The following is a 20796-nucleotide window of genomic DNA, read 5'->3' as shown; positions in this document are numbered from 1 at the left end:
ATAAATAAATAAAATCTTAAAAAAAAAAAAAAAAAGAAAAGAAAATCCTCTTTCGGGGCACCTGGGTGGCTCAGTGGGTTAAGCCTCTGCCTTTAGCTCAGGTCACGATCTCAGGGTCCTGGGATGGAGCCCCACATCAGGCATTCTGCTCAGTGGTAGCCTGCTTCCCCCTCTCTCTCTGCTTCTCTGCTTACTTGTGATCTCTATTTCTGGGTCATATAAATAAAGTAAAACCTTAAAAAAAAATCCTCTTTCAAGTTGAAACCCACCTACCTATACTTCCTCCTGTTGGTTTAAGTTTTGTAGTACGGAGCAATTTGGAACAAATCTGATCCCCTTTTCTTATTTATCCAGGAAATACAGTTCTCTGAACCCAAACTCCTCTTAGCTCCAAGGACTGCTTTGAGAATTACATGAGAAAAGACACATTTATGAGCGACTAACACAGTGCTTAGCAAGTCTACAAAAATGCCTGTTCCCCTGCCTGCCTCGTGAAACAACCATTCATATTCGGTCCTCTTTCCGTCTTCCGTGACTCCTTGAACCTGGATCCCACATACTGCACCATCCAGTCCTTTCCCAGGAATGCTCTCTATTAAGAACTCTCTAGACATGTAAAGCTCAGAGCTGAACACAACATCCCAGATGCTGCTTAAGCAAAGCAGAATAATTGTCTCCTTCGATCTACACTATTTCTGTATTAATGCAATTTTCATCAGCCACTTCACACTGTTGTTAGTGTACACTTTGTAGTAAACAAAACCCCCTGGGGAAATTTTCAAATGAATTGCCATCAAGCTAGGTCACCTTCATCTTGTAATTGTGTAACTGATTTTTCTGAACTTAAACACAGGACTTGGCATTTGTCACAACTGGTAAATTACATTTCACGTTTTAAGTTGCAGCCCATCTCTCTTCATATTTGTAAGAAATTTTGAACCTTGATTTTCTGTTCTAAGAGAAAACAGTCTTGTTCATCTCAAATGTGATAAGCATGCTTTCTGGGCCTCTGCCCAAGTTTTAGAAAGGGCAGACAGACCCACAGGCAGAAACTTAAACTTGTCCTGGGGTTCCACGATGCCAATGTGTAAGGATCTGGTGAGTGCTTTCAAGAAAGTAAGAAGATAAACCCTAAGGTGGGAGTCCGTGGGGAGCTCCTGAGGTAGCGCACAACCAGAGAAGGACGGGCTCTGCATTCTACCCTCTGGAAACCCAGACCTTTTTCCCTGCATATTTACTGGATGCAAGGCTTCCAGAAAAGTAAGGCTACTGTCATTTACATGAACTCGCAGATGGATATGGGGTAAGAGTCTATGTTAAAAATGAGACCAGACAGAAAAGGACTTAGAGATATCTAGGAAATGACTTCCTTCTTCCTCTGCCCAGGAGGGCTGACTTGGCTCTGTCCTCTCCCAGAGCCCCTCATCTCCTCGGCAGCTCTGCCTATCTTCTTGGAACAATGGTTCTCTCAAGTAATTATAGAAACTCTCTGGGGAAGGCTGGCTGGGTCACAGGTAGATGGTTGTGGGAATGCAGAGTAGGATCTTGGCAGCAGCAGAGAAAGTGGATTTGCGGGCAACGTGAAAAATGGAAGAGGGATTTGGGCCCAAAGACCAGGGGAAAATGGTGTGAGGGAGGACCAAGAAAAAAAATCTGCTAGGAACCTGAAGCCAAAGTGGGCTTTCTTTATAGACTGCTCTGATGGCAGAGCCCCTGGACATCCCAAGGGCATGTAAGACTTGTTGGGGTCCAACCCCCCAGATTTTACATAGTAGTAAGGTCTTGTGTGTGGAAGGTTTGATACCAGTGATCTCCCTGATACAGCACAGTAACTGAATTGCTTAAGCCAGTGAAGGCAAAACTTACAGAAGCTTTCTTTCCTTGGTGTGAGAGTGTAGGCTCTAGGGGCAGGGGTTGTTTGGGGAAGGGGTTCAGCAGGGGAATGATTAGGTGAGGAGACTCTTCAGGACCTGCTGGGTTACACTGACTCAATCTGTTCATAAATGATATATAAATGGAGGTAAGATCACCAGAAAACAGTGTTTTTTTGCAGAAATTCTTTATCCCCATAGGGATATTCAAACAAGAATTTTCCACATGCCAAAAAGAAAAAAGAGAGAAAGAAGAGTGTAAGCTGGGTAAACATCTCCTTCTGTTAATTCCCCTTACACACACACACACACATACACACACACACACACACACACACGCATGCACCTGGCTCAGCCCCTTTATAAAAAATGAATGGGACGTTGGTCCTTGAGGCCACCTGCCTGGGGCAGAGGGTGTGCCTGAGCTTAGTTCTTGCTACAGAATGCACTGCTCCCTGGGAAACCTTTCCTCTTCACATCCCCACCAGAGACCTGCTGCTCTGAGACCTTACCATTTCTCCCTTCCTCCACCTTGAGCTCTCTGGACGCTGTCTTCTCCTTACTGAACTTACTAATAATATCCTTGTTTCACAAGGAAGAGACTGAAGGTTAAAGAGGTTCAGTGCCGTCAGGTCTAAGGCCACACAGCCAGTGTGCGACAGACCGGAACTGAAAAGCGAGGCCAATTCCCAGGTCCCCAGTGCTAAGCATCCCGCCATCCTGCCGCACAGACAGGTCGTGACACGTGAAGCCCCTGAAGTCTTCCACTCTCATCCGTAAGTCAAGAGGTGATGGGGCGGTTAGAACCACCACGGGCCCGTGAGGAGAGAGAAGGAAGAGGGGAAGTGCCGGGGCCTGTGTCAGGGGGGCACCTAACAAGAGAGTGTCCTCCTCGGGAGGCCCTGTGAGAACTGAAATGGGGCAGCTGGGGGTGGGGTGGGGTGGTGGGGTGGTGGGTGTGAGTGAGGGTGGGGGAATAAAAGCAGAAGGTAGCCAGGCCTTGTTCTTTTACCCAGAATGGAAAGAGGAAACCTTCTGGGGGTCAGGACAGAACAACAGATCAATCACCGAACTCTCCAAAGTACTTTAGTTAAAAGACCTGGATGGAAAGGGAAGAATGATCAATCCTGGGGGTTGAAACGATGGCTGGATTGGCTCCTCCTGTGGTAGCCAAAAAAAAGACTGGAGAGGGAGCAGATCCTCAGGGGTGAAGATCCAGGCCCCACATCTACACCCAGGAATGACTACAGGGCCAAGATCTGAGGTTGCTTCTAAGCTCCAAAAGGCTAAGCAATCCTGCTCGGCTTCCCCATAGGGGTTCTCTGGGAGACTGAAAGACAGACACCGAACTGCTGGAAGGAGGTTCTGCAAACCAGAGAAAGGATTCCCCACTACAGGCAAGTGAGCAGCCCTAAGCCCGTGGGGTGCAGGCATCTCCCTGCGGAGTGATGACTCGCCTATGCAGAGAACAGATCGCTTGCAGCTGGATGGCCCACGTACCCTCCAAATCCCCCGAGAACCTGACACTCCCCCTCTCCTGACAGCTTTCTGCTCTCCTGTGCCCAAAACAAAAATTGGTCCTGGCAGCTCCCCCCCCCCCCCAGCCATGCGGTGGGCCAGGCCACCCCCTGAAGCAGTTTTCCGAGGCAACACCTTCCCTCCCTCCTTTCCCTCTGATGATTCCCAAGGCTGTTAACAAACAGGCTGCATGTTTCCCCAGTTCATCCCACTCTTTCCAATCAGCGCTAATTGAGCCACTTAACTCAAAGACAATAACATTTGTGTTTCAAACCATTAAGGAAAGCTTCTCAGTTGAGGCATTATGCAGAAGGTCTGCTTGGGGTGGGGGGAGGGGATAGCAGCACACACTCACAGACAAGTGTGCCCACCAGACACACTCAATGTGTAAATATGCACACGACTAACAGCTCCAGGAGAAATTCTGCAGAAGTAGTCAGCTAGGGTCAGGCTGTCTTTCTCAACAGGGTTTCCTAAATTAAAACACACATACACACACACACACAAAAACCACTGCCGGCTCTAACTCAGGGCCTGTGCGCTGATCCTCCCCAACCAAGAGCTGCTACCTCTTGTGTTCTCTGACGTCCAGAAAAGAACAAGAAAGAAGAAAAATGCAGACCTCAGACACCACCATACTTGGCCGCTAGAACCTTTATGGGAGGAGACAGGGGAGCAGAGAAAGAAGTGCTCCCTCTTGTACCTTTTTGGGCTTTCCTTCCCGTCTCCCCTGTCATAAGGGAAGCCTGTAAGCACCAGCATTACATAAAGGAGAGGTCCACGGGGCACAAAGGTTTGACCATACCACCAAGAACATCCTCTCTGGCAGCTTTGACAGAAACCCTAGGAGGCCCCAGAAACAAAAGGCGGCTCAGGAGTGCTGCTCTGTCCTCAGGAGCTTGGGTGGAGAAAGTGAGGACAAAGGGGTGACAGTGACAAGGGAGGAGAGGGAAAGAAGAGCTGAGGAAGGGGAGAGAGGTAGGCCCATGACCCCAGATCAACTTTAACCCTGGGCTGAAGGGCATGAGACTTCAGACAATGAGTGGAAAGAGCCCCTGGGTCCCCATCTTAGCTCTGCCACTACTTTCTGCCAGGGAGACTTTCAGGTAAGCCACTTAAATTCTTGAGTTTGTGTTTCCTCCTGGGAAGGGAGTAGATGGGAGCTTCCTTCTAGCTCTCAAACAGCCAGTTCCAACCCCTGGCTCTGTACCTTCAGGCTCTGTTCCGTCCCCTCTCCAGCAGGTGCCTCGGCTGCCTGGACCACAGCCTAGAACTCTGGGGCAGCAGTCTGACTTCCCGGGCCTTTGCTCATCTAGTTTGCTTCCCTTTGAGCTTTGGGGCTGTGCCTAGGGAGGAGGGCCTTCTTCTGCCATGGGGTTCCAAGACCGATGCCTTCCCCCTTAAAGTCCCATCGTATAACAGCAAGCCTAATCAGCTCACCTAAAGTTGCTAGATTACAGTCTGTATGCTTTCAGGGATCAGAGAGAAGAGATGCTGTTAGCAGGGAAACAGGCAAATGCTAGTCTGACCTTTAAAAAGGGGAAAAAAGATCAGAGCGAAGGAAAGGAAAAACGGTGAATTCACAAACCACAGGTAAGAAAGCTTAAAGTCTATCCTGTACCAAATCCCAGACCCAGTTGTTGAGATGTGGTCTGTGAGCTCTTAGAAAGCATTGATCTTTAAGAGATGACAGGTTCAGAAACATGAGTGAGACTAACCCTATCTTCTTTGTCGGTGGGGGTCACTAGGCCATACAATGAGGGGGGGGGGGTCTACCATAAGCCTGCTTTCCCCAGGGAACTGAACTATTTTGTTTTGGCGGGGGTGTGAAAGGGCATAAAACGATAACCACACGTATCCCTCTCTCAGTTATTTCTCAGCTTTTCTGATGAAGTTAAGGAGAAAGTCTCAGTTTGGTGCTAATCTGTCTTTAACAAAAAGAGGGCATGGCACCCCTCAGGCTCAGGGCCTTGCAGGCAAACAGGCCTTCGCCAGAATTCAGTACCACTGTTCTGTGTTCTCCACGTTTATGTTCAAGCTTTCCTCTCATCTACAGCAAGTGATACATTTCCAATTAAGGAAGTTTCCTTTAAAATAACTAATTTCAGAAAGAACACAGAGATTTAAAGCATTAGGGAAATAACAGTGTGGTGGTGCTTGGATTTGGCAACAGCATGCAGGTGGTCTAAAAATTCCTGGAGTTTGGGAGATTCTGTTGGGAACTGAACACAGGCAGGCAAGACCAGGGCGGGAGACACTCTGGGGACCCGAGAGTTGCCCAAAGGTTGCCCACTCAATGGCCATTTCTCCTTCTCCTTACTGTCCACTGTCGATCATTTTTTCCTTGTGATAACTGCATGTGAGTCTAATGTTTTTGTTTGTTTCTTTGTGCCATGGACTTCTCTGGCAGGGAGGGAAGGAAACAGAATAATATTTTTGAATATACAAGTTAAAATGTACAGGATTGCAAAGGAAGTCAACGATGCCAAAAGTTATTAAAATATCTTTTAGAGGGACGCCTGGGTGGCTCAGTTGGTTAAGCAGCTGCCTTTGGCTCAGGTCATAATCCCAGCGTCCTGGGATCGAGTCCCACATCGGGCTCCTTGCTCAGCAGGGAGCCTGCTTCTCCCTCTGTCTCTGCTGCCACTCTGCCTGCCTGTGCTCATGCTCTCTCTCTCTCTCTCTCTGGCAAATAAATAAACAAAATCTTAAAAAAATATATATCTTTTAGAGAGGTGCCTAGGTGGCTCAGTGGGTTAAGTCTCTGCCTTTGGCTCAGGTCATCTCAGGGTCCTGGGATTGAGCCCCACATCGGGCTCTCTGCTCATCGGGGAGCCTGCTTACCCGCCTCTCTCTGCCTGCCTCTCTGCCTACTTGTGATCTCTGGTTATCAAATAAATAAATAAAAATTTTAAAAAAAGATAAAAAAAAATCTTTTAGAAGCCACAAAAATCAGGATATAGTAAATAAATGTGTTTCTTTATTAACACACTAAATAACAAGGTCAAACAGAGGTCTAAGAGTTGTAATTTCAAGGCAGTGATAGGAGTAAAGTGGAATTTCTGCTACTATTATAATATGATTGGAAAATATTTCTGATTTCTTTTGGTCATAAAGTTACAGACATGCTAGTTTTACTGATTTTTTTGTTACATTCCTACTCAAAGGAAATGCTAAATTTGAGCTAGAATTTAATAATAAAGATATAATTTCTCCCCCATCCAAATACATGGACCCTTTGAACGCCTAGTCTCAGCCAATCATTTGAGTGGAGGAGGAGAGCACTCTCTTTGTTAGTCCCACATAAAGGTGATGTCTCATCTCAATCTGGATAACAAGATATAAGAAGTTAAAGGCATGTGGGGAAGGATATTTTTGTATTTAAAAAGAGAAGGCATAAAATAAACTGTGTTTTCCTGCCTCTGGAGATTGGTGTGTGAGCATGCAATGCCTGGCGCTACCATTCTGTAGCCAAGAAAGACACCTGTGGTCATGATGAGAGAATGCCACAACAGAAAAGATGGGAAGAACCACGGTGTCTGTTCTGATCTGGGGCCGCATCTCAGTTAAACCAACTCACCCTGGAGCTCCCCTACTTTGGGACTGACGTTTTACATAAGATCATAAATTTCCCGCTTGGATGTTCTATTACTTGCAGCATAAACCATCTATAGCCTAAACACTATGAGCCTTTTCCATGGTTACAGGTCTTTTTACAACCTCCACAACAAAACTAAACAGCCAGATCCCCTTATATTTCTGAGGCTTAGGGATTTCTCTGTATCCCAAGCCCATCTCCGTCTTTTGCCAGCCTCTCGGGCTCTTCAGGGTGGAGCAGGAGAGCGGTCTAATGGGAACTGACAAGATGGAGGCCACAGGGACTGATGACAGGAGAGGATGCCACCCAGAGCATCTGCTTAGAGCTTTCCTCTGGCTGCAGCGACAGAAAGAAGAGTCAGGGTTCATGAAGTCAGTCTAGGGAAGAGGGCGCAGCTGGTCCAGCATAGCTATAAAGGGACAGTCAGAAAGTCTAGGTTTTCAGGTTCTTAAATGGTTCTGATCCAAATATCAGGGCATTATACCGCTCCTGTTCTTTATGAAAGTTTCTCTCTCCCTCCCTCCTCCCCACCGGCAGAACCTATCTGCCTCTAGTTTCCATTTTATCATTGCACCAATTCCTCAATTCATAGCCATAAATCTGATAGAAAGCTTGGAGAGGACATCAGACGGACTCTATAATCTCTGCTAATCCTGTAATCAGGAGCTAAACCCAGGACACAAGTGGATTTGGAAAATAAGGATTTTGGAAACTCAAATGGCATTAGCAGGCCACAGAGACAAATGTACACAATGACCGAAGGAGACCCATCAATACAGAAAAAGGCACATTGCTTCTATTCCGCATGAACCATGGGGAACAAGAAAGGACTGAGTGGGAAAAGGCTGAGGAGGTGAGTAAAGCCATCCCTTCTTGAAGGTTCTCTTAAAGCATATAGCAGGTGGGGGAAGTGAAGACAAGCCTCTCTCTTTATTTTAAGTGCTTGTATTGAGTGCTGTGAAATGTGTAAGCCTGATGATTCACAGACCTGTACCCCTGGAGCAAATAATACATTATATGTTAATAAAAATAATTAAAAAATTAAAAAAAATGTTTTTATTATCTTTGTTGAGGTTAAAAACAATGAGTGACTTCAGCAAGGTGAGAGCAAAGAAGGAAGAATTTTTAAAAAGAAGAATGTAGGGGCACTTGGGCAGCTCAGTCAGTTAAATGTCTGCCTACAGCTCAGGTCATGACCCCCAGGTCCTGGGGTCGAGCCCCGCATCAGGCTCCCTGCTCCATGGAGAGTCTTGCTTCTCCCTCTCCTGCTGCCTGATGCTCTACTTGTGCTCTCTGTATCTCTCTGTCAAATAAATAAATAAAAATCTTAAAAAAAAAAAATAAAAAGCAAGCTGCCTATACATGGGGCCATGCAGAAAATTCCTTGGCCACCAGCTTTCATGCTACTTGCTTCAGAATTTCTGTTACCCTGACCTGCTTGGGGAGGGGACAGGGGTGAGGACAAAGATCTCTATGAGCGAGGCAGGGCTGCGTTTGTCTACAAAGCCCATTTCTTCAGAAGCCTCCCCGTCCCTTTGTGGATGGGGCCTGAATAAATCTTTCTGTGCTACACATCAGGGTGGCAAAGCTCCTCGACCGCACCGAGCAAAGAAGTGAATAACACACAAACCACAGGGGCCGCTCACTGGCTCAAGTGTGGCTGCAGAGCACCGGGCATGGGAGCTGGGTCTTGGGGAAAACATTCCTTCAGCTGAATGGACATATTTCCCTGGGTTTTCTTCTCCTCAAAGTATCTGGATATGGTGGCACTGAGTCTGTGGGTGAGTCCCTGAATGAGGCAATGTCTGCTCCTCTTGGGGACCAAAGAATGTTCCTGGGGAGAGGCTAAATACAGACCAGTGCAGGACACCCTGCTCTGCTAGCTTCTTGATCCCACACACAGCCCCTCTCAGGCCCACAGCCCCTCCTAGAGGTTTCTAATGATAGCAAAGTATTTGTCGGGTGACACTGTCCTACTTAATGGACACTCCTTACAAAGTGTTGCGATGTTTAGTATGTTATTTAGGACAGACTAAAACATGGGCAACCATATTTTTTGGTCATATTTTTGTCCAAAGAGCTGGACATCAGGCCCTTGATCAAAATATTCAAGACTTGAGCGCCTGGATGGCTGAGTCTGTTAAGTGGCTGCCTTCGGCTCAGGTCATGATCCCAGGCTCCTGGGATGGAGCCCTTTATCAGGCTCTCTGCTCAGCGGGAAGCCTGCTTCTCCCACTGCCTGCTGGTACTCTTTATCTCTCTGTCAAATAAATAAATAAAATCTTAAAAAAATATTCAAGATAGTTTGGGCAAATGACTTACAAAGGGGGTTTTAGCCCTGACAAAGGAGCCACTGAGAGAGAAAGCCAGCAGTGCTGAAAGGAGGGGACAGGGAGAACTGGAGTCCCCTCTGACATGGGCCACGTGAGACAAAATTCAGCCAGTCTCTTGGCTTTCTCCACCAAAGGCACAGCTTAACATGAAGATGTTTAGGGGGTCAGAGACTAAGACACCCCTCTCCCCTGCCCTGCTTACCAGCGCTACTGTGCTCTAGCTTACATGTGAGGCTTTAGAAAAATTCAATACCTACTTAATTCTTCTTCTTCCTAGAAAACAGTATTTAATGAGAATGGGCTGGTTCACCTAAGCAAGCGAGTCAAGGTTATGTGTTTAGAAAACTCATTAATAACAAACAACATTCTTAAAGGGACAGACTCAGACCGAGACAGGAGTGGGCGGGGAGCCAACTCCTCAGGCAGCTCTGAAAGTGGGCTAAGGCTATGGGCGGTGGTGCTGAAGGCCTGAGTTCTGCCTGGCCTATCAGAGTGGGGGCGCCTCTTGGTCTCAAGGCGACAAAGAATTTTCCCCTGCAGCTGCCAGGTACCCAGGAACAGGGGAGCTTATTCCTGTCCCTCTGCAGATATAGGAGCAAAAGACTGCTTTAAGTGGTTAGGAAACTGAAAAGGCTCAGGCCAGCAGAGGGTCCGGCCCCCTGAGAGCTGGGTGGAGCAGTTGAACACAGTGCCAGACAGTCTCTGTCCTAGCTGAGGTTTCCAGAGAGAATGAGAATGTCCCCAACTGGTTGCTTGTTTGGTCTTTTCCTATTCATCTCTCCTTCACTTACTGTCTCGCGTACATACACGTGGCCTTCAACAGATCCCACAGACTGGCATTTGGGGGCAGACTGCCAGAAGCCACGGCAGGAGGGATGAAGCTGAAATTGCTCCATGCCCCTGGAACCCCAAGATGGTCTCCTCTCCAGGAGGGATCCCAAGGGCGCAATGCCAGCTCCAAAGCACCACCAGGCTGCCAGGCCAGAGGGGCCGGCTGGGGAGGTGGGGGTGGGTAGGGCGGCTGCCCTTCTCTAGCCTGGAGACTGCTCAATTACACAAAGGATCCTTTCAGAGTTACTGGCTGGCAGGGCTCCTAACGGACTCCCCCTCCCCCCATGGTTTGTGCACCGAATACAAATCAAGCAGTCTCACTGGGCTGCCACATAAACTGGCCCTAGTCACAAAGAGAGTGATCCAGAATGAGGGCTCCTCCCAGCCAGGCTGCCAGTGTCCAGATACGGTGATAAAAGGCTTCCAGATCCCCAGCTCGTCACCCCACAAAAGCTGGGGCTTTAGCACCCCAGCCATTTCAGTCTGCTGTCCTTCAGAGAAACAGTGTAAAGTAGACCAACGTGACAGGCTCCCCGGGAGCATACTGCTTAGCATTCGCAGCTGGAGGTGAGACAAAAACTGAGAAAGCAGGGTTCATAGCTAGGGGGGTGGTATTCTGAGGTAAAGGAGCTTATGTTTCAAGGTAGTCATGTTACCCTTGAGTATAAACCAACAGATCTATCAGTTCGGGTCAAATTCAACAGTGTGTGAGAGGCAGTAAGAGAAAGAGAGAGAATATGAATATGAGCAGACCAACTGACCAACCAACCAACCGAGGAATTTCAATTCTCTAAATTTGTTAGAGGAATGGAAGGTGCTAGCTTCTTTATTCCATGCACATCCACCCCAAATTCCTCTAGATACAAAGGTGATTCCCACCGGAAGCATTTGCAGATAGAACTCCTGTTTAAAAACATGGATCAGAGAACAGACTGGAGGGTGGGGAGACAAAACTCCTGAAGAGGCTCACACCACAATGAGAAAGGATGCAGCAGCCTTCAGGAACCTGGGTGTCAGCCAACCTACCCATCAGTCCTTTGATGACTCATGGGGAAGCCAGTGGTGTGAGCTCCGGGCTGGTCTCCTGGTGTTCCCAACGTTACACTCCCCTTCACTCCGAAGGGTAAAGAGCCTGTCCCTCTGTTCAAGGATGGGGGCGGGGGGTGGCACAGTGAGGATGGTCACAACATCACCTAACAGACGAAATCCAAGCCCACCTATCTGTTAGAGTCCCTCCAATTCTACCCCTGAAGCTCATTAGATAGGATCAAATGAACCCACATTACGGGCCACAGCAACTGGAACTAGGAAAGCTCTAGCCATGGATGAAGCTAGCATCATGAAACTGGAAACAATGCAGCAGTTGTGTGAGGCGACTTGATGGCCACACACGCTGACCCACAAAGAAACTGAACAGCAGATCAAGAAGGCTGGCAGAGAAGAGGCAGTGCCCAAATGGCACTGTTCTATAAACCAAGGGGATTAGAGTGGCTTGGAGGCCACACAAGAGATTCAAGAAGAAAATGCTGGAAAGGACACAACAGGTTTCAAGCCAAACTCAACTGACTGAAACAGCGAACGTTCCAACCTGAGCATACTTCTTAAATTCAGTCAGAAATTCCCCAGCGTAAGCATAAAAAGTATGTTCTCATCTCATCCACACTTTCTAAACTAAGTTTTCCCCTGGAGCAGTGAGCTGCTCCTTCAGGGGCCCTCGAACAGTCCCGGGAGGTTAGCTCAAAGCCAAGGGACTGGGAAAAAAAAAAAAAAAATTCTGCGACACACCCATAGTTGGGGAAAACAGAGTCGCAATATGAAGAAACATGTTCCCTCAAGGCAACAGGGAAAGGAAATCAATGACAAAGCTGGAGAGGGACCCAGGGGGCTTGGGCTCCCAGTCAGGCTCACCGCACAGCTGTTTTTGCATCATCTCCGCTTGAGTGCTTTAAATTAAGAGTTTGTTGATGGAATTGTTTGTTCTTTAGTCATGCAGAATTTGAGGACTGACAGCTAATAGAGATGAGGACCCTGGACACAGGCTCTGGGCTCCTCTCATTGCCCAGCTGGAAGCCCACCGACTGTGCTATAGCACAGGCACTCAGTGGGATATTTATAGCTGCCTTTAAATTTACCCAGCTCTCCATAAAGAGAGGTAATGGGGCGCCCTTTACTGCTGCTAGTGGTGATTGTCCTAACATTCTTTAATTAGCAAAAAGCGTTGGCACAGCCACTTTCAAAGCATTTGATCTTACTGTCCTGGTGTTCCCTATTTCAGGCTCAACAGCCCCCACTCCCTTTGGAGAAAATGCACTTTAGCAAATTTGAAAATGACAGGCACATGTGTATCTGAGCACAGTCAAGTATATCCGTGCACCCATCCTCACTCTTCTGCCCAGGCCTCACACAGCGCAACTGCCAAGAATGTGTGAGTCTCTCCAACTCCACACAATTCTCACCCATGAATCTGTCACCAAGGGGTGAGGAATTCTAAAAATTGAGGACTGGGGAAGCCTCAAGGTCACTAGGATCCTCCTCAATTTTCCCGACATAACAAGACCAAACCCTGGTGATTCTTCACCTATCTTTGCAAAGATTTATAGAGCAGGGCTTGGGCTGTTGATATATGGCTAGGGAGGCTTGAGCTCTTATTCACATAGGCCTGAGAATCCTTCCCTTTCCTCTGAAATAATTCACTATTATGATCAAGGTATTGGACACAAGATGGGAAGGGCCTCTGCTTTCATGGGGATGTGTAATAAATAAGTGAACAAACACATAAACAAGATCATTTCAGATAATGGTAAAATAAAACAAGAAAATAAAACCCTTAGCGTAACGTGACTGTGAGTGCTGGGACTATTTTAAGAAAAGGCAGTCATGGAAAGTTTCTCCAGAGAACCTGTTCCGGAGAAGCCAACCACCTGAAAAGTAGGGGTAGAACACTCCAGGGGGAGGACAGAGCAAAGGCCCTAATGGGGAGAACAAGCTTAGAGTATCCTAAGAGAAGGAAGAACAGTAGTGCTGAAGCATAGGAAATGAGGAAGATGATAAAAATACGAGGGTTGAGGTGCAGGCAAGGCAAGGATGGCTTAGGGCCTGTGGTCCACGGTAAGCAGTTTGGTTATTATTTCCATTATGAAGGGAAGACACAGGAGCATTTTAAGCAAATCAGTAACAATCTGATAGCATGTCACACAGAGCACTTGGGCGGCTGTGGAGAATACAGTGTAGAGGGCAAGAGTAAAAAGCGATGTCTAAGTAGGTAGATTTCTTAGTTTTGAAGAAACGTTCTGTGATCATCTAGGAACGCTTACATTAGGGGAAGCTGGGAGAAGGGTCAGCACTCTTTCTGACCTGTAAGTCAGGAAAGAATTTTTAAAGATTTTATTTATTCATTTGACAGAGAGAGATCACAAGCAGGCAGAGAGAGAGGAGGAAGCAGGCTCCCCGCTGAGCAGACAGCCCGATGTGGGGCTCGATTCCAGGACCCCGGGATCATGACCCGAGCCGAACGCAGAGGCTTTAACCCACTGACTGAGCCACCCAGGCGCCCCAGTCAAGAAAGAGCTTAAAAAAAAAAATTAACTGATAAGAACAACAAAAACCACCTTCTTATTGTTAATGTAGAACTAAAACGTCTAAATTAGGTATGCTACCAAAAACAGGGAAGTATGGGGAGTGAGGGGGAGAGGAAAAAAGGATTATCTCAATAATTGATTCTGGATAAATTATTTCATTTCTACACTAGTTTCCATATGAGGAAATAGTAGCTGCTAAGACAGACTGCGTTCTCCCTTACTTCCTTCTGGTCCAGGAATAGCACACAGTAGCTACAGTTACTAATCCTACTTCACACACAAAGAATTCGAGCCATACGCAGTATGCAAGAGGCAGAAGCAGGACTTGAACCTAGGCGTCTAACTCCAGAATACTCTCATAACCACCACTACAATGCTCACCAGTGCGCGTGCAAGGACACACACACCCCGCCTCTTCCTCTCAAGCTCCAAACTCTCTTGTAAGAGTCAGTTTGGGGGAAAAACTTGTTTGGGCTTCTCCCAACAAAAAAAAATGAACCCATTTATACACACCTGGCAAATCTGTCCATGAAAAGGTTAACTGCAGGCAGGGAACCCTACCTAAGGATCAATTTTACTGTGGTGATACGTGAAAAGCCATTCTACGCATAACTCCCAGTGCCACACCCATACCCGCTGGACTCTGATCTTAAGGCATCTTTTAATCTTCAACAAGCAGAATGTTCGCCATTTATGTGAGACAGTTATACATGAGCCAGATTTTGTAGTAATGTCAAAAGGTACTTCTAGTATTACTGGTAAATGCTTAAATGTCCTAAGATCTTTGGGATAAAATCTAGAGGCCCGATAAAGAAAGAGTGCGCAAATTACCAAGACAAGGAATCAGGAGAAGCATAAAGTAAACAACAGGACGCACATGCCTTAAGTCTGTCTGGTCGACCTGCCCCCACCACTTGGCTCAGATGCTCTGTCCTAACTGTGGAGCTTACCAAGGGACTCCCTCCCTTCCCCGTGGCCGCCCAGCTTACATGGCACACCTCTACTCCTCCAGCACAGGTGTGTGGGGGAGCCACACTACAGGTTGTCAGATGTACCCTTCTCTTCCTCTGCCTCTTAAGCAGCAGCTCACAGTGGTTTGGAAGGTGGGCACTAGACAGATCTGAGACTGAAACCTGGTGCAGTCACTGTCGTAAGCTGAATGAACCCACAGAAAAATACATCCACATCCTAATCCCCAGATCTGTGACTATTACCCTATTTGGAAAAAGGGTCTTTGCAGATATAATTAAGGATCCTGTGATGAGATCATCCTGGATTGCCCAGGTCAGCTCTAAATCTAATGATAAGTATCCTTATAAGTCACAAAGCAGAGAGAGAAAGAGAAAGAGAATAGTAAGAGTCAACATGACCACACAGGCAGAGATCGAAGTGATGCAGCCACAAGTCAAGGAATGCGGCTGTCACCAGAAGCTGGAAGAGGCAGAGAACAGATTCTCCCCTAGGGCCCTTGGAGGGAGCATGGCCTTGCCAGATTTTGTGATTTTAGCCTCCAGAACCGTGAGATAATACATTACTGATGTTTCAAGCCACCAAATATTTGGTTATTTGTTATGACAGCCTCAAGAAACTACCACGGTCACTTACTAATTCTGTGACCCCGAGAAGGCGGCTTAAATTCATCTGCAGAATTGGGAGTCTAATGATACCCACCATATGAAAGCTGTGAGGATTACATGTGTAAGAACTCCCAAGTAAAAACCGCTGTTCACATCATTACTGTTACTGCCATATAAAAGGAGTTAAAGAGAAGGCCAGAATACAAGAGCCTGTAGTGGGCCAGTGCACCCCCAGAGGTGAACATTTCTAAGGCTTCTGGCTGGACCTCTGGTGTGTTTGAACACACAGGAGGTTGTGGCTAAAATGGGCACCAAACCGACTATTCCAAAAGAGGAGACCGTGGGGGGCATTGGGAGGTTTCTCCCTTCACTCAGGCCTGGCAGCCCACAAAGAAACTGTAAGCCCTAGGAAACTAGCCTCAGGAGAGGGAAAGGCCCTTCCCTTCTAGAGTTTTTTCTGCCATTCTTATTAAGCATCTTGTCTCTTCTTTGCCAAGGTTTTTGCAAATTGCTCTGGATGGGACCTGCAGAGAAAGTGCTTTTTTGTCTACTTCCTTCTGACTTTCTTGAAGACCAGAGTCCTTGGGGGAAAAGAACAGTGGATTCTGAGGGCGAGTGGAAGAGTGGGTCCTTCTAGAACAATTGTGTCACCTTGACTCATTGGGCTCAAGGACTAAAATCCATTTCCTTTATGACTGTGTGCAGTAACAGCACAGCCACGGCTTTGCTAAAGGACCACAGCCAAGAAAACGAATATTTACTATTATTTTGCAATGGTGACCTTATCCACTAAAGACTTCATGACCTGCTCACCCTGCAGGGGGAGTTGCATACATGGGGGAGAGGGAGAGATGCAAACGCAAGGGGGCTCGGGTATACATGATGTGTTCACTGCCTTGGGTAAGAGGTGACCATTTCCATATAGATGGTTTCTTATACTGTTCTGTTGTTGCTAATTCACCAATCAACTGATGTCTTTCCTTCATTTGTGGAGGAAAATTTCCATACAATTTTTTCTCTTCCTTCCTTCCTTTCTGAAACCATTTTCTTCCTTTGCTCAAATGGAAGAATAAAAAGTACAAAAATGGAAAAGGTGCTTGAGTAGGGTTTGGCAGCCCAATGGTACTGAAAATGGGAACTAGAGATTCAGAGCATCTGTGCTCTTCTACTGATGGACCTATCATAAGGGACCCAAAAGCCTGTTGGGAGGCCAAGATAGTAGCCTGCCGAAGATTGCTCACTCCTGGCAAACCCTATGAGGCATTGTGGACATCTAGTGGCTGCTCGGGATAATGGCTCAGGGTGCCGAGCCTGATGCATGTCAGGGTGCAGAGTAGTCTAGCTCTGGGCTTTACCATGAGTCCAATTACCCTGGCTGAGTGAGGTAGTCCTGGGTTCCCTTAGAGTGAGTTCCCTGGGGGTCCATTTCTTTTTCTTCTTATTAGGATTCCAAAGTCACTCAGAATGGCAGACTAGTTCTATCGAAGACCCATCTTGATCCCAGTCCAACAAAGTATAATGACAGCATCTGCATGTAAGGCCACAGAAGACAGGCATTTGGAAATATCTTCAAGCCCCAGGCTTCAGTGCTAATACACTGTCGCATGTATGCGACTGATGGATGGAGCTCAGAAATGACAGACTCTGATGTAGTCAATCATGTGGCTTTAGGCAAGTCACTATGCTTCTCTGAACTTTATTAATGACAATAATGAGAGGTCGAGTCCAGATGATCTCCAAGATACCTTTAACTTTTAACATTCTGTGATCCATCAGCCTTTTTAGTAGCTGGGAAAACAAAGTGTGATCTACTCTGCTCTGGCACTGTGATCTCTAGATTAAACTAAAAGAAGCACTCTCTTCCACTGTGTGGCTCATTTCTAAGTCTTGGCTATCATCCCAATGGATCAACCTTCTTCACATATCTATGTAACTGAGAAGAGGTGGGAACCAGGGATTATGAGAGCTGGTGGGAATATTCTAGTCTATTTCCTTCAGATGAAGAAACCAATGTTTGGGGCTGTTTTAAGATGTGTAACAGTGGCAGAAAGGAAAGTAGAACTCCGGTATCCCAACTTAAGGGCAGGTACCAAGTTGCGAACAAAAGCCTTGCCTCATCAGTGCCTGGCTTCTTCAGTTCTCTCTGGCTTTGTCACAGCAGTCTTTCTGTGTGAAATCACAAGTGATAGCATTCTCAACCCAGTGTTTCTTCCTTCTCTTCGTCTCAAAGTTGAAGCCTTCCTCTTCTCTGTTTCCAGGTTGCACCACTCCAAATCAAGGGAGCTATCAGAACCCGGGGCTGTGAAGAGCAACGGATGATGGCCAGATGACATTCAGGTCACAGGGTTAGAGGTTTCGGAGCTGCTCTTGGTTAAGAGGCTGTGGGCCCCCATGGCTCCAGAGCCACCTCAGTCTAGCCCACAGCTTCTATGGTGCTCTCTCAGCTCAGCTGGCCTATGGAGGGCAAAGCAGCCCCGTCAAGAACTCCACGTGCTGCACTAAGCTTGGGCATATTCGTGGTCATCCATCACTCACAAATATTTACTGGGAGATAACCTCATTACTAAGTACTGGTTTGACCCAAGGCAGCCCACCCTTCCATCCACCTACACAGTATGGGGCCACCACCTTTTATTAGCAGTGCCCGGAGTGAAGAGATGGGGTCTGAATTTGCCTGCACTGGCAGGAAATAGTCTGGGCAGATCCCCTCTTTCGCCTAAGGAGGTAAAGGGAGTCATATTCCAGGGTGCCATTAGTCCTTGGCCGGGGTGCCCGCTGGCATCCTACCAGCTCGATGGCAGCTGTGGAAAGGACGGGAACCATTCACTGGTGGGCTTCTGATTCTCCGCCCAGATCCCTGTCAGGATAGGATTTACATTCCCTGGTCTGTAAACTGGTAGGGTCCTGCTTGAAGCTGATGATGTACAGATGGGGCTTTACAAGAAAGCAAAAGAAGCCACCAAAGAGCCTAGATGAAGCTTAGTATCAGGGTCTGACTCACCTCCACTTCTCTCATTCTTTCTCTTGACTAGTCACTGGGAGTAAAACAAATTGAAAGATATATTTTCTCAGCCCTTCCTCTCCCACCCTCTGTTCTATTTCTCACATACCCTTCACTGAATTCTTTTTTTTATACAGCCACCCCACCCCCACTTCTGTCATTTACTTTCTGCAACGTAAACACAACACTTCTGCTAGTGATGAAAACACTGGGCTCAGGGTTAGAGGACTGGACTGAAATGCTGGCTCTATTGTTTTGTGGATGTATGACCTTAAGCGTATTATTTGCCTGCCCAAGATCAGGACCTCCACCTGTAAAATGGAGGCAACTATGGCAATTACTTCACTGGAGAAACAAAGATTAAACAAGGGTACAGGAAGATCTCTTTCTCTCTCCATCCAACCACCTATTCTTACTACAGTGGAGAGCAGTAGTAGATAAACATCCTAGCAAGTGACTTTTGAGGTGGATAAGTGAAACCAGAATTCTCATCGACTGGGAGCAAACTGGAGAATTACCTCCAAGCCCAAGTTTCTACACATCCGCTACCTGCCAGGGTTCAAATCTTGGTTCTGCCACTTACTGTGTAAATTTAGGCAACATATTAACTATTATAGTTGTTACTATTTTACTGCAAATTCATGATCAAAAGGTCTTGGTAATCAATGGGGAATCTAGCTTGCTTTTAGTAGATCTGTTTCTAGGAATTCAAGAATTCCCTGGTATATTTAAGGGCCTATTCCCTAAACCAGGTTACTGGGCAGCAGACAATCCTGAGATACTCACGGGGCAGAATGCTGAGAGCTGGGAAACCCACGACCTCCTCATTCTTTGGCATTAGCCCACATGCAGGAGATGGGGGTTTAACCTAAGGGGCAAGCTTGTCAAGGTGGAGGGGCGGGGCACAAGGGAGGAGAGTCTGGAGGCAGCCCCCCCCCACCCCGTAACCAAAGAAGCAATAGTAAACCAATGCCATATTCTAGCGCTTCCCCAGGGCTTAGCCACAGATGGCTCCACCCCCAGTAGGCAGAGAAAAGGGCAGTCTTTTTCAGGGGGAAAAGGCTGACCTAGTCCTGCTCTCCTGCACCGGTCTGTCCAATGCCCCAGGGTTTCTCTTCCCCAGAAGTGGGAGCAGGTTGTCAGCAGTTCTTCTCAGGGAGATCCAGCAACAAAGAGGAGCTAGTGAAGCACTGGGGTAGAAGCCTTCCCCTCACCCGGCTTGGGGAGGGGAAAGGGCGACTCAGGACGGCGAGGAAAAAGAGTGAGAAGTGTTGGCTGAGGCTCCGTGAGTGAACGGATTCTCCCGTGGTTTCGCGGAGTTCATCTCAATCCTTCACGCCGGCTGCTCTGCTGTCCCATGTCGTTATTGCCCGGGTTCCTCGCACTTGGTCTTTCCTTCCACCTTCTGCCCTCCCTGCAACCCTCATTAAGAAAACTATCATTTCAAAGTTAAAACCGAGGAGCGGTGAGAAAATTTGCAAGAAAAGGGGCAGGACAAAGAGGCACCCGTGCAGTAGCACGGGGCGGGCCGCGGAGCCCAGGCTCTCGGTCCTCTGGCTCCAAGCGGCCCCAGCCACCCCCGCGTCCACACCGTGCAGCTCGGAACTCCGCGTATGCTGCCCGGGCTGCGCGGCCAGGCGCCCCGTCAGCGGTCGGTGGGGGTGAGGATGACGCGGTCCGGGCGGGAGGCCGGCCAACTGCAGCAGCCCCGCCGCGCCGCCCGCTTCCCGGCCCCCAGAGCCCACCGCGTCCGGAGCCGGAGGGGGCCCGGCGCCCGGGGGCGGGGCAAGGCCGCGGTCTCTCCCGCCGCAGCCCCGCCGCTCCAGCCTATCAGCGGCCACCCGGCGGCTCCCTCGGCTGGACCAAAATAGCTGCGAACGCCTGCGACTTGCGCGCGGCCTCTCACTTGACGCTCACTCCGGCTCGCTCGCCCGCTCTGCTCCGCTCCGCTCGTCTAGAGGGGGCGGGGAGGAAGCGCCGGGGAGGGGGGTGGGGGGTAGGGGAGAGAGAGGAAGGAGGAAGGAAGGGAGGAAGGAAGGAAGGAAGGGAGGGAGGGAGTCGGACGGAGGCGCGGAGCTCGGGGCTGCGCGGCGCGGCGCTGAAAGGCGCCGGCGTTAACCCCTCGAGGGCAGGCAGCGGAGGGGGAGCGGTGTTCATACATAAGAGCACTGCATCACGCTAATCTTCTCCCCAGAACAGTATGCGTCAGCAGTACATTCACGTTCTGACTGAAGGACAAAAGGATGAGAGAGCAGTCTGCGTGGCTGCTGCCTGCAACACCGCGAGCCCGGCGCGAGGAGGAGACGGTGGGCGCCGAGTGCAGGGGCCCCGCTGCTGCCGCCGCCGCCGCCGCTAGCGAGCGCGGACCATGTTCTCGGGCTCCGGAGCGTTCCCCGCAGCCGCCGCCGCCGCCGCCAGCGCTCGGGCCGCTGCAGCAGTCCGCGGGCGGCGCAGCCACTGAAGGCGCCGCGAGCCAAAGCCCGGAACTC

The 20796-nt window shown here is 48.4% G+C and overlaps 1 protein-coding gene across 1 annotated transcript in view; it reads right to left on the bottom strand.

Annotated features, from left to right (window-relative positions):
- Positions 1-20796, bottom strand: part of SND1 (staphylococcal nuclease and tudor domain containing 1) — a 414504-nt gene that overhangs the window by 38040 nt on the left and 355668 nt on the right. The gene's annotated exons all lie outside the window — the stretch shown is intronic.

The sequence above is a fragment of the Mustela lutreola genome, chromosome 4 (genome assembly GCF_030435805.1).
Source record: "Mustela lutreola isolate mMusLut2 chromosome 4, mMusLut2.pri, whole genome shotgun sequence".
Lineage (NCBI taxonomy): Eukaryota > Metazoa > Chordata > Mammalia > Carnivora > Mustelidae > Mustela > Mustela lutreola.
The sequence above is the reverse complement of the archived record's forward strand: the minus strand, read 5'-3'. Positions and strand labels throughout refer to the sequence as shown.